The sequence below is a fragment of the Pan paniscus genome, chromosome 2 (genome assembly GCF_029289425.2).
Source record: "Pan paniscus chromosome 2, NHGRI_mPanPan1-v2.0_pri, whole genome shotgun sequence".
NCBI classification, from domain to species: Eukaryota; Metazoa; Chordata; class Mammalia; order Primates; family Hominidae; genus Pan; species Pan paniscus.
Window position 1 is genome coordinate 178,681,742 of NC_085926.1, and position 5,919 is coordinate 178,687,660.

Sequence of the window (5,919 nt, forward strand, 5' to 3'; positions counted from 1 at the left end):
TACCAATGACATATTTCACAGAATTAGAAAAAACTATTCTAAAATTCATATGAAATCAAAAAAGAGCCTAAATAGCCAAGGCAATCCTAAGCAAAAACATTAAAGCTGGAGGCATCATACTACTTGACTTCAAACTGTATGACAAGGCTACGGTAACTGAAACGGCATGATACAGGTACAAAAACAGATACACAGACCAATAGAAGAGGTTACAGAACCCAGAAATAAAGTCATACACTGCAACCAACTGATCTGCGACAAAGTTGACAATGGTGCTGGAATAACTGGCTAGCCATATGCAAAAGAATGAAACTTCCTTTTTTTTTTTTTTTTTTGAGATGGAGTCTCACTCTGTCACCAAGGCTAGGCTAGAGTGCAGTGGCGCAATCCCGGCTCACTGCAAGCTCCTCCTCCTGGGTTCACACCATTCTCCTGCCTTGCCTTCCGAGTAGCTGGGACTACAGGTGCCCGCCACCACACCCAGCTAATTTTTTTGTTTTTGTTTCTGTATTTTTAGTAGAGACGGGGTTTCACCGTGTTAACCGGGATGGTCTCGATCTCCTGACCTCGTGATCTGCCTGCCTCAGCCTCCTAAAGTGCTGGGATTACGGGCGTGAGCCACCACGCCCTGCCTGAGCCACCGTGCCTGGCCTTCCTTTCACCATATACAAAAATCAACTGAAGATGGATTAAAGACTTAAATGTAAAACCTACAGCTGTAAAAACCCTAGAAGAAATGTAGGAAATAACATTCTGGACATAGACCCTAGCAAAGATTTCATGATGAAGACCCCAAAAGCAATTGCAACAAAAACAAAAATTGACAAATGGGACCTAAAGAACTTCTGCACAGCAAATAAAACTATCAACAAAGTAAACAGACAACTTATAGGAGGGAATATTTGCGAACTATGCCTCTGACAAAAGTCTACTATGCAGAATCTATAAGGAACTTACACAAATCAACAAGCCAAGAACGACTGCATTCACCTCTGAGACCGCATCTGCCCCATAAGCACAGAGTCTTGCCCTCGCCGCTCTGCCACGGGTCCACATCCACTGCCAGCTCACCATGGATAATGATATCGCCACGCTCGTCATGGACAATGGCTCTCACATGTGCAAGGCCAGCTTAGCAGGCGACGATGCCCCTCCATCATGAGGCACCCATGGCACCAGGGCATGGTCGTGGGCGTGGGCCAGAAGAAGTCCTACGTGGACAATGAGGCCCAGAGCAAGAGAAGCATCCTGACCCTGAAATACCCTATCGAGCATGGCATTGTCACCAATGGAGAAGATCTGGCACCACAACTTCTTCAACGAGCTGCATGTGGCTCCTCAGGAGCACCCTGTGCTGCTGACTGGGGCCCCCCTAAACCCCAAAGCCAACCATGGGATGACCCAGATCATGTTTGAGACCTTCTACACCCCAGCCATGTAGGTGGCCATTCAGGCTGTGCTTTCCCTGTAAGCCTCTGGCTGTACCACTGGCATCGTGATGGACTCTGGCAGGGTCACCCACACTGTGCCCATCTACAAGGGGCCCGCCCTCCCTGGTGCCATCCTGCATTTGGACCCGGCTGACTACCGCATGAAGAGCCCCGGGAAGTGCAGTTACAGCTTCACCACCACCGCTGAAGAGAGTGTGAGACGTCAAGGAAAAGCTGTGCTACCTCACCCTGGACTTCCAGCTCCTCCCTGGTCACTGTGGCCTCCAGCTCCTCCCTGGAGAAGAGCTACGAGCTGCCTGAAGCCCAAGTCAGCACCATCAGCAACAAGCTGGTCCTCTGCCTCAAGGCTCTCTTCCAGCCTTCTTTCCTGGGCATGAAATCCTGTGGCATCCACGAAAATACCTTCAACTCCATCATGAAGTGTGACATGGACATTTGCAAAGACCTCTACACCAACGCAGTACTGTCCAGCGGCACCACTGCGTACCCTGGCATCCCCCACAGGATGCAGAAGGAGATCACCACCCTGGCTCCCAGCACAATGCAGATAAAGATCATTGCTCCTCCTGAGCGCAGATACTCTGTGTGGGTCCAGTGGCTCCATCCTGGCCTGGCTGCCAGGCTTCCAGCAGATGTGGATCAGCAAGCAGCAGTACCACAAGTCCCACCCCTCCATTGTCCATCACAGATGCCTCTAGGAGGACTGTCGCTTAGTTTCCTTAGTTTCGTTACACTCTTTCTTGACAAAAACCAAACTGGCACAGAAAACAAGATGACATTGGCATGCCTTAATTTGTTTTTGTTTTTTGTTTGTTTTTGTTTTTGTTTTTGGCTTGACTCAGGATTTAAAAACTGGACCAGGACAGTGTCAGCAATGGGTTGGAGCCAGCATCGCTCAAAGTTCTACAGTGTGGCCGAGGACTTTGATTGTATATTGTTTTTTTTTAATAGTCATTCCAAATATCATGAGATGCTTTATTACAGGAAGTCCCTTGCCCTCCAAAAAGCCACCACACTTCTCTCTAGGGAGAATGGTCTAATCCTCTCCCAAGTCCAGGGAGGTGACAGCATTGCTTTCATGTATATTATGTAATGCACAATTTCTTAAATCTTTGCCCTAGTACTTTTTAAATTTTGTTTTATTTTGAATGATTGGCATTGTGACCCCCCTTTTCTGCCTCCCAACTTGAGCTGTATGAAGGCTCTTGGTCTCCCTGGGAGTTGGTGGAGGGTGGAGGCAGCCTGGGCTTCCCTGTACACTAACTTGAGACCAGTGCAATAAAAGTACACACCTTAAAAAAAAGACCCAATTAAAAAAATGGACAAAGGATATGAACAGACATTTTTCAAAAGAAGACATACACAATGTCAATAATAAGCATATAAAAAAAGTTCAACATCACTAATCACTAGAGAAATGAAAAAAAAAACCCAATAACATATCATTTCACACCAGTCAGAATGGCTATTATTAAGAAGTCAAAAACAACAGATGCTGGCAAAGTTGTGGAGAAAAGGGAACACATATACTGCTGATGGGAATGTGAACAAGTTCAACCACTGTGGAAAGCAGTTTGGAGATTTCTCAAAGAACATAAAACAGAATTACCATTTGTTCCAGCAATCCCATTACTGGATAGACACCCAAGGGAATGTAAATCATTCTATCAAAAGGCATGCACATGTATGTTTATCGAAGCAATAGTCACAATAGCAAAGACATAAAATCAACCTAGATGCCCATCAACAGTGAACTGGTGAGGAAATGTGGTACATATATACCATGGAACACTACACAGCTATAAAAAAAGAATGAAGTCATGTCCTTTACAGCAACATGGATGGAGCATGAGGCCATTATCCTAATTGAAGCAACGCAGAAACAGAAAATCCAAATATCACATGTTCTTACTTATAAGTGGGAGCTAACCACTGAATACATATGGACACAAAAAAGTAAACAATAGACACCAGGGCCTCCTTGAAGGCAGAGGGTGGGAGGGGGGTGAGAACTGAAAAACTACCTATTGAGTACTATACTTATAACCTGGATGATGAAATAATCTGTACACAAAACCCTGATGACATGCAATTTATCCATATAACAAACCTCCATATGTACCCTCTTAACCTAAAATGAAAATTGGTAGGAAAAAAATTTAAATAACATTAAACTAAATTAAAATATTACGAAATCAGATTTTCTCTTTTAAAAAATGTATGTAATCCAGCTGGGCGCAGTGGCTCAGCCTGTAATCCCAGCACTTTGGGAGGCTGAGGCAGGCAGATCATGAGGTCAGGAGATCGAGACCATCTTGGCTAACACGGTGAAACCCCGTCTCTACTAAAAATACAAAAAATTAGCCTGGCATGGCGGCGGGCACCTGTAGTCCCAGCTATTCTGGAGGCTGAGGCAGGAGAATGGCATGAACCCAGGAGGCAGAGTTTGCAGTGAGCCAAGATCATGCCACTGCACTCCAGCCTGGGCGACAGAGCAAGACTCCATCTCAAAACAAACAAACAAACAAACAAACAAACAAAAATTATGTATTCCTTAGCTATGTTCACTGAACAAGTGTAGAATCAATGACCAATGAAGCAACAATGAACACTCCTAAAACCCAGACCACGGTCTCTAAATATCATTTCCCAATACTAAATACCTTAGAGAAATGGATGATTTCTCTACTAGAGCAGGAGAGGTCTATGATAATCTTGATATATCTTATAATATTGAAAAAATTAAGCTATTAAGTACAATTGAAATTTGTTAAAAGGACTCAGGAGCCAAACTGAAGAAGCCTCTTGTAATACCAACACTTTGGGAGGCCGAGGAGGGCGGATCACTTGAACCAGGAATTCCAGAAAAGGCTGGCCAACATGGTGAAACCCTGTCTCTACTTTAAAAATACAAAAAATTAGCCAGGTGTGGTGGTGTGCACCTGTAGTCCCAGCTACTCAGGGGATTGAGGTGGGAGAATTGCTTGAACCCGGGAGGTAGAGGTTGCAGTGAGCCAAGATCACACCACTGCACTCCAGCCTGGGCAACAGAGCGAGACTCCGTCCCAAAAAAAAAAAAAAAGTTCATTGATCACTCATGGAAGATGATACAGAATGAACTAATCACACTGAAAGCTGATTAATAAAGGAAAAGAATATTTTGTCTTTCCTATATGAAAGGTACTGCTGAATAACCAAAAGTTGTAAGGGGAAGTTAATCTTTATAGAAGAATTTCAACCAATAAATGAAACACTGATTAAAAAATAGAATATTAACATTTTGTAACCACTAATGATATAATGGATCTATTCTAAACAATGACCATCAACAGTTGTTCACATCACAAAAAGGAGAGACAATCTGACTTTCTGTGCTTCCTGATGAAAGTACCCAACACTTTCCATAAACTATTCCTATAAAAAAGCAAACCTGAACAAAACCAAGTTAAGCCTTCAGCTCAAACTACCAATTTACAGGAAATTAGGGGGACAAAAGAAAACTACAAGGCAAATGTTTCTTCAACAAATATATTTGGGATGAGGGGAATAAGAATGAGAATGATTAAAGAAATTTAAGATATTTGTCAACATTTGCCATTTACAGACTTTGTGTGGATTCTTATTTAAATTGACAGCGAAAAAAAGAAAAAATTATGTGACAATTTATAATAATTTCATAAATATTTTAAGAGTCTTTATTGTTTTAGAGATACATACACAAATAAATATGCATAAAATGGTATGGTGTTTAGAATTCACTTCCAAATAATCTAGTTTGGGGCATGGTGGAGTGGGTGGCAACATAAATGAAACAAGATTAGCCATGCTAATTGTTGAAGCTAGGCATTCTATTTTTATATATATTATAAATTCTTTATATTAAAAAAAATTTTTTTTAAAGTTTAAATGCGTGTCCTGTTTCTGTTTGAACTGTGGGGATAGAGATGCCATTTACTAACTCTGTAATATTTTGAGAAGGACCAATTTGCAAGTGGGGAAGAGATCTAGAAGGAGGAAGATTAATAATTTAACTTTCAGTTCTGAACATAATTCGATGTATCTGAGAGACATCCAAGTGAAGATACTAGTAGTCAGATATATACAGTCTGAGCCTCAGCAGAGAGACCTGGACTAGAGATACAAATTTAGGATTTGTCAGCATGTGGATCGGAATTGGTGCATTACATAGAGAACGAATATGCTACAGAATAAAAACAATTAAAAATACCAGCCGGGCGCAGTGGCTTACACCTGTAATCCCAGCACTCTGGGAGGCCTGGGTGGGTGGATCATTTGAGGTCAGAAGCTCGAGACCAGCCTGGCCAACATGGTGAAACCCCGTCTCTGCTAATAATACAAAAATTAGCCGGGCATGGTGGCAGTCACCTGTGATCCCAGCTACTCGAGGGGCTGAGGCAGGAGAATCGCTTGAACCCAGAGGCAGAGACTGCAGTGAGCCGAGGTCGTG

General features: G+C 42.7%; 1 pseudogene; it reads left to right on the forward strand.

The window, feature by feature from the left end:
* The first annotated feature begins 1,072 nt into the window (after nt 1-1,072).
* On the forward strand, nt 1,073-2,149 carry LOC100992871 (actin, cytoplasmic 1-like; annotated as a pseudogene).
* Nucleotides 2,150-5,919: the final 3,770 nt, after the last annotated feature.